At 44.1% G+C, this 8,181-nt stretch overlaps 1 pseudogene across 1 annotated transcript; it reads right to left on the bottom strand.

The window, feature by feature from the left end:
* Positions 1-667: 667 nt before the first annotated feature.
* On the bottom strand, positions 668-2,490 carry LOC311114235 (E3 ubiquitin-protein ligase TRIM39-like; annotated as a pseudogene). The gene is made up of 3 exons: positions 1,540-2,490; positions 1,217-1,412; positions 668-1,128 (listed from the first exon to the last, which is right to left on the bottom strand). The product of its transcript is annotated as an E3 ubiquitin-protein ligase TRIM39-like (transcript).
* Positions 2,491-8,181: the final 5,691 nt, after the last annotated feature.

The following is an 8,181-nucleotide window of genomic DNA, read 5'->3' as shown; positions in this document are numbered from 1 at the left end:
GAGGCGAGTTAGTTCTCACCTACTCTACAGGTTCACTGGGTCATTCTGATCAGTGTTAATCTACAGTTCACTACAGGTTCACTGGGTCAGTGTGATCAGTGTTAGCATTCAATTAGGCATCCAAATCCAATCAAATCAAAGCATTATTTCAAATGTTTTGCAGAAGTGTTTCAATAGACTGAACAGTTAATTTAACAAAATGAAAAAGAGGAAGGTCAAGACAAAAGCAGATTAAATAAAAAGGTGGATAAAATACAAAGCATGTTGATCAGACTGATAAAGGTCATGAAATGATGTCTCTTTTAGAGATTTACATAAGAAGGCATTGATTCTATATAGTCTATATTAATATGGGTAACTGTAACACCTGTTTTCCATGGATTAGTTATTTTGGACATTTTTTTCCTGGGTAAACCCTATTGTGGGTTACTGTTAATTAGTATTTGAAACAATTTCACACGTCTGTATGATATCCTATGGCTTAGCACTGTCAAATGTGGTCCTCTGTAGCTCAATTGGTAGAGCATGGTGCTTGTAACGCCAGGGTAGTGGGTTCGATCCCCGGGACCACCCATACGTAAAAATGTATGCGCACATGACTGTAAGTCGCTTTGGATAAAAGCGTCTGCTAAATGGCATATTATTATTATTATTAAAATGTCTCCACTCAGTGTGTCAGATTGACAGGGGTGATGACCAAGGGGCCAGGGTTCGTGCCATCATAATCATCAAATGGGTTCAAGTATGGATGGAGTTTATCACTGAAGATGCAGCCAGTGTAAGAGTAGATATGAGACCTGGCATCCACATCATAGAAGGAGAACTGACCCTCCTCATAATCCACAAACACTCCCAATTTCTGAGGCTTGCTCTTCAGTGAGAGGGAGTTATGGGTGGATGTGTAGGCCTCATAATCTGTTTTAAAAGACAACTACACATTACAGAATCCTTCCTCGGGGTACAGTCCACCATGGGCCCTATCGATGGACTATTTGGCCACGCCCACATTCCACCCATTCTTACTGCCCACATGCACCTCGTAGTAGAATCTCCCTGAGGAGAAGCCCTCCTTTGCCGGGACAGAAATACGACCTTGACACCTCTTGGGGTTGTAAGGGTGGTTCTGTTCTTTGTGGAAATACGGGGAGGCCAGTGTGAAAAATGTATGCCCTCACTAATTGTAAGTCGCTCTGGATAAGAGCGTCTGCTAAATGACTAAAATGTAAAATGTAAAAAACATTTGGCACTTTTTTCCCATCACCAGACACGATGAGCTTTGGATGTGCTGTATCAGCATCCAGAGTCACATCCACAGCATACTGCTGCATCCTGATCAACTCTTCACCTCCAAGCACTGACTTTCCCAATACTCTATTCCATTTAGTCTCAAGCTCAGAAAGTCTCTTCACAGTCTTCTCCCTTTGAGATGTCTTTCTTCACAGTCTTCTCCCTTTGAGATGTGTCTTTCTTCACAGTCTTCTCCCTTTGAGATGTGTCTTTCTTCACAGTCTTCTCCCTTTGAGATGTGTCTTTCTTCACAGTCTTCTCCATTTGAGATGTGTCTTTCTTCACATTCCATTTGCTCTGGTCCCGGTTAACACTGATGTCAGACCAGTCCTTTCTGAATGTAGGGGGCGACAGGGAAGGCAAGCTTTGGAGGAGGTGGAGTTGACCCTTAGTGTGTGAGAGCTTCTCCAGCTCAGAGCGTCTCCTCTGTAGCTCAGTGATTTCCTGCTCCAGCTCTTTGATTATCACCTCAGCCTGCCGCTGGGTTGCTTTCTGCTTTTCTCCAATCATCTTAGCTACCTCAGCCTGGCTTCTCTGGATGGAGCGAACTAAAGCATTGAAGACCTGCTTGCTGTCTGCGGCTCTGTTGCTTAGCTCCGCTGAGTGTTTGATCTCTTTAATTTTCTTAAGGCGCATCTGGATCCTCTGCTGCACAAGATTCTTTGTCCTTCCCAGCTCAGCTTTCTTCTCCCCGAACTCCTTCCTCAGAGGGATGGTGTTGTGACCCTTGTGGTCTGTCTCAGTGCAGAACTGGCACACACACGTCTGGTCAGTCCTACAGAACAGCTCCAGGGGTCTCTTGTGGTGTTTACATATCCTGTCTTCCAGGTTGTCCACAGGGTCGATCAGCTTGTGAGTCTCACAGTAAGAGGTCAGACACTCCAGGCAGGACTTCAGGGCCTTGAGCTTCAGTCCTGTGCAGACATCACAGGCCACTTCTCCACGCTCGGCAAGGGACTCAACTCTGTCTCTGACTGGTATCCCGTTGAAATGTTCCACAACCTCTCTAAGTGTTCTGTTGATTTTGACAAATGCCTCCTTACACATTGGACACTGGCACTGTTCAGTGCTTTTCCACTATCTGTTGATACAGGCCTTGCAGAAGTTGTGTCCACATGGAGTGGTGACTGGATTAGTGAGAACCTCCAGGAAGATAGAGCACTGGAACTGCTCTTCAGGCAGGAGACTGTGGGAGGACGCCATATCTGGAACAAAAACAACAGACGAACCACATAAGGACTTCCTAGAATGAGTCAGCTTATTTAAACTAAGATAGCTTTGTTTACTTAGATAGATTTGTTTACTAAGATAGCTTTGTTTACTAATACAGCTTTGTTTACTAAGATATATTTGTTTTACTAAGACAGCTTTGTTTACTAAGATAGCTTTGTTTATTACGAACAGTTTTACCTTGATACCCATCTACATCACAAGCTTTCACTAATGCTGCCATTCACTTGACTACATGATTGAAACAAACACACATTTTAAACCAGGATTGATCCCTTGCTATATACAGAGTAGTCGATACAGTACATTTACTCAGATTGCTTTCTTAGAGTTAAAGATATCCTGGATTCAATCAACTTGCACAAAGTATTTTTTTTCTCTCTGTCTCTCTCTCTCTCTCTCTCTCTCAATTCAATTCAATTCAATTTAAGGGCTTTATTGGCATGGGAAACGTATGTTAACATTGCCAAAGCAAGTGAAGTAGATAGTAAACAAAAGTGAAATAAACAATAAATATTAACAGTAAACATTACACTCAGAAGTTCCAAAAGAATAAAGACATTTCAAATGTCATATTATGTATATATACAGTGTTGTAACAATGTGCAAATAGTTTAAGTACAAATGGGAAAATAAATGAACATAAATATGGGTTGTATTTACAATGGTGTTTGTTCTTCACTGGTTGCCCTTTTCTTGTGGCAACAGGTCACAAATCTTGCAGCTGTGATGGCACACTGTGGTTTTTCACCCAGTAGATAAGGGAGTTTATCAAAATTGGATTTGTTTTCGAATTCTTTGTGGATCGCTGTAATCTGAGGGAAATATGTGTCTCTAATATGGTCATACATTTGGCAGGAGGTTAGGAAGTGCAGCTCAGTTTCCACCTCATTTTGTGGGCAGTGTGCACATAGCCTGTCTTCTCTTGAGAGCCAGGTCTGCCTACGGCGGCCTTTCTCAATAGCAAGGCTATGCTCACTGAGTCTGTACATAGTCAAAGCTTTCCTTAAGTTTGGGTCAGTCACAGTGGTCAAGTATTCTGCCACTGTGTACTCTCTGTTTAGGGCCAAATAGCATACTAGTTTGCTCTGTTTTTTTGTTTGTTCTTTCCAATGTGTCAAGTAATTCTCTTTTTGTTTTCTCATGATTTGGTTGGGTCTAGTTGTGTTGTTGTTGTTGTTGTCCTGGGGCTGTGTGGGGTCTGTTTGTGTTTGTGAACAGAGCCCCAGGACAAGCTTACTTAGGGGACTCTTCTCCAAGTTCATCTCTCTGTAGGTGATGGCTTTGTTATGGAAGGTTTGGGAATCGCTTCCTTTTAAGTGGTTATAGAATTTAACGGCTCTTTTCTGGATTTTGATAATTAGCGGGTATTGGCCTAATTCTGCTCTGCATGCATTATTTGGTGTTTTACGTTGTACACGGAGGATGTTTTTGCAGAATTCTGCATGCAGAGTCTCAATTTGGTGTTTGTCCCATTTTGTGAATTCTTGGTTGGTGAGCGGACCCCAGACCTCAGAACCATAAAGGGCAATGGGTTCTATAACTGATTCAAGTATTTTTAGCCAGATCCTAATTGGTATGTCAAATTTTATGTTCCTTTTGATGGCATAGAAGGCCCTTCTTGCCTTGTCTCTCAGATCGTTCACAGCTTTGTGGAAGTTACCTGTGGCGCTGATGTTTAGGCCGAGGTATGTATAGTTTTTTGTGTGCTCTAGGGCAACGGTGTCTAGATGGAATTTGTATTTGTTGTCCTGGCAACTGGACCTTTTTTGGAACACCATTATTTTTGTCTTACTGAGATTTACTGTCAGGGCCCAGGTCTGACAGAATCTGTGCAGAAGATCTAGGTGCTGCTGTAGGCCCTCCTTGGTTGGTGACAGAAGCACCAGATCGTCAGCAAACAGAAGACATTTGACTTCAGATTCTAGTAGGGTGAGGCCGGGTGCTGCAGACTGTTCTAGTGCCCTCGCCAATTCGTTGATATATATGTTGAAGAGGGTGGGGCTTAAACTGCATCCCTGTCTCACCCCACGGCCCTGTGGAAAGAAATGTGTGTGTTTTTTGCCAATTTTAACCGCACACTTGTTGTTTGTGTACATGGATTTTATAATGTCGTATGTTTTTCCCCCAACCCCACTTTCCATCAATTTGTATAGCAGACCCTCATGCCAAATTGAGTCAAAAGCTTTTTTGAAATCAACAAAGCATGAGAAGACTTTGCCTTTGTTTTGTTTTGTTTGTTTGTCAATTAGGGTGTGCAGGGTGAATACGTGGTCTGTCGTACGGTAATTTGGTAAAAAGCCAATTTGACATTTGCTCAGTACATTGTTTTCACTGAGGAAATGAACTAGTCTGCTGTTAATGATAATGCAGAGGATTTTCCCAAGGTTGCTGTTGACGCATATCCCACGGTAGTTATTGGGGTCAAATTTGTCTCCACTTTTGTGGATTGGGGTGATCAGTCCTTGGTTCCAGATGTTGGGGAAGATGCCAGAGCTAAGGATGATGTTAAAGAGTTTAAGTATAGCTAATTGAAATTTGTGGTCTGTATATTTTATCATTTCATTGAGGATACCATCAACACCACAGGACTTTTTGGGTTGGAGGGTTTGTATTTTATCCTGTAGTTCATTCAATGTAATTGGAGAATCCAGTGGGTTCTGGTAGTCTTTAATAGTTGATTCTAAGATTTGCATTTGATCATGTATATTTTTTTGCTGTTTGTTCTCTGTTATAGGGCCAAAAAGATTGGAGAAGTGGTTTACCCATACATCTCCGTTTTGGATAGATAGCTCTTCGTGTTGTTGTTTGTTTAGTGTTTTCCAATTTTCCCAGAAGTGGTTAGAGTCTATGGATTCTTCAATTACATTGAGCTGATTTCTGACATGCTGTTCCTTCTTTTTCCGTAGTGTATTTCTGTATTGTTTTAGTGATTCACCATAGTGAAGGCGTAGGCTCAGGTTTTCTGGGTCTCTATGTTTTTGGTTGGATAGGTTTCTCAATTTCTTTCTTAGGTTTTTGCATTCTTCATCAAACCATTTATCACTGTTATTACTTTTCTTTGGTTTTCTGTTAGAGATTTTTAGATTTGATAGGGAAGCTGAGAGGTCAAATATACTGTTTAGGTTTTCTACTGCCAAGTTTACACCTTCACTATTACAGTGGAACGTTTTGTCCAGGAAGTTGTCTAGAATGGATTGAATTTGTTGTTTCCTAATTGTTTTTTGGTAGGTTTCAACACTACTTTCCTTCCATCTATAGCATTTCTTAATATTATTTAGTTCTTTTGGCTTTGATGCCTCATGATTGAGTATTGCTCTGTTCAAGTAGACTGTGATTTTGCTGTGGTCTGATAGGGGTGTCAGTGGGCTGACTGTGAACGCTCTGAGAGACTCTGGGTTGAGGTCAGTGATAAAGTAGTCTACAGTACTACTGCCAAGAGATGAGCTATAGGTGTACCTACCATAGGAGTCCCCTCGAAGCCTACCATTGACTATGTACATACCCAGTGTGCGACAGAGCTGCAGGAGTCGTGACCCATTTTTGTTGGTTATGTTGTCGTAGTTGTGCCTAGGGGGGCATATGGGGGAGGGAATGCTGTCACCTCCAGGTAGGTGTTTGTCCCCCTGTGTGCTGAGGGTGTCAGGTTCTTGTCCAGTTCTGGCATTTAGGTCGCCACAGACTAGTACATGTCCCTGGGTCTGGAAATGATTGATTTCCCCCTCCAGGATGGAGAAACTGTCTTCATTAAAGTATGGGGATTCTAGTGGGGGGATATAGGTAGCACACAGGAGGACATTTTTCTCAGTTGAGATAATTTCCTTTTGAATTTCTAACCAAATGTAAAATGTTCCTGTTTTGATTAATTTAATAGAGTGAGTTAGGTCTGCTCTATACCAAATTAGCATACCCCCTGAGTCCCTTCCCTGTTTCACACCTGGTAGTTTGGTGGATGGGACTACCAGCTCTCTGTAACCTAGAGGGCAACCAGTGGGTCCGTCTCCTCTATACCATGTTTCTTGTAGGATGACAATGTCTGTATTTCCGATTTCTTTGGTGAAGTCCAGATTCCTGCTCTTTAGGCCAAAGGCAGATGACCTCAGGCCTTGGATATTCCAGGATGAAATAGTGAAGGCTTTGTGTTCCATAAAGTGTCTAATGTTGTTGGTTGTGTGGTTTGGCCTCAGGCCAGTAATTGTGAGCAGAGCCTGCTGAGCATCTGGTACATGCCATTGGCTTGGGCTAGTGTAAGAGTGGGTGTTGGGCCTGTTTGCCTGCTCACGGCCTGGGCGTATGTGTGACTTTCATGTTGAGGCCCTCTTTGTGGGAGTGGGGGGCTTGGGGTGGGTAGGAGGGGCATAGGTCTGATCTGAGGGGGCCTAAATGGGGTGTGGGCATGGTTGACTTGGGGGGGAGTTAATTGGTTGGGGTGGGGGTGTAGATGTGGTTGATGGTGCTGTGGTCTGGATGTAGGTCCTCTCTGCGGGGGTCCTCTATGTGTAGGTCCTGGGGGGGGTCCCGCAGGTCTGGGAGAGTGTCTCGCTGGTCTGGGCGGGGTGTCTGTTGATCTGTTGCTCCTGTGTGAGGTGTTGGGTCTGCGGTTGAGGGCGATATCCTTTAGGGTCCGGGCGAAGGTGGGCACTGCTGCCTTGTATAGGTGGACCTGGTCGTAAAGGCTGTTCACGTCCAGGGTGGAGTGGTGGGCCAGGAAGACATTTGGTTTTGATGCACAGTCACGGGAAATACTTGCGTTTACCCGCTGTATGGTAGCAGGGTGGAAGTCTTTTCGTGGTAACAGGGTTGAGATAACCACTTGTGCGTTGGGGAAAGTAGAAGAAGCTTTTTCTATCACGCCCTTGAGTGATGTGGCCACCCTTTCCTGCTGTGTTCTCAGGTCGTTTGTGCCTGTGTGTATTATTATGTGGCTGGGTGATCCTAGTCGGTCCTTAGACAGAAGGTCTAGGGCGCGCTGGGTATTTGGACACCAGAGTTTAGACACTGTGTGTTTTGGAAAAAGTTTATTTTCTTGTATGTATTTCCCGTTTGAGTCCATAAGGAGTACAATCTGTGGCTTGTGTATGTCCTCAGTGGGTGTGGGGGGGTCGTCATGAGGGCTATCAGGGTGTCTGACTGGGAGGTTGCTCAGAGGGGTTGGGGTCCCCAGGGCTTGGGGTTCTTCATTTGTTTGTCTGGGTGTGATGTCGAGGCTATGGTCAGGGTCTAGGGTGTACTGTTCTGCTTCGGTGTCGAGACTTTGGCCAGGATCTGAGGTGGGCTGTTCTCTAATGGGTTGTTCAATGTCACCCATCATCGTTCTCACCTTCTCCTCCAGCACTCTGATCCTCTCCTCTAGTGCTCTGTTCTTCTCCTGCTCCTGCTCTTTCTCCTGTTGATGTTGTCTCACCACAGTCCAGAGTGCAGACATGTCTCTCTCTACCTGCAGCTCTCCAGGTCTAGTTAAGGGGGTGTTGTTGTGCTGGACTGTTGTCTGGGTCTGTGCTGACTGGAGTGTGTTCACCTGCTGTTCCAGCTCCACCTGCCTTACCTCCAGCTGTGTGAATTTATCCTTCATTTCAATGAGGGAGTAGTACTCTGTGCTGGGAAGTTGAGTTTCTGCTTGGGGTTGCTCTGTGGGGTTATTTAATGAAGAGGTCTGGTCTGACC

Source organism: Coregonus lavaretus (assembly GCF_964263955.1).
Source record: "Coregonus lavaretus genome assembly, contig: HAP1_SCAFFOLD_1659, whole genome shotgun sequence".
Lineage (NCBI taxonomy): Eukaryota > Metazoa > Chordata > Actinopteri > Salmoniformes > Salmonidae > Coregonus > Coregonus lavaretus.
Note: the sequence above shows the minus strand (reverse complement) of the source record. Positions and strands in the feature narration are given on the sequence as shown.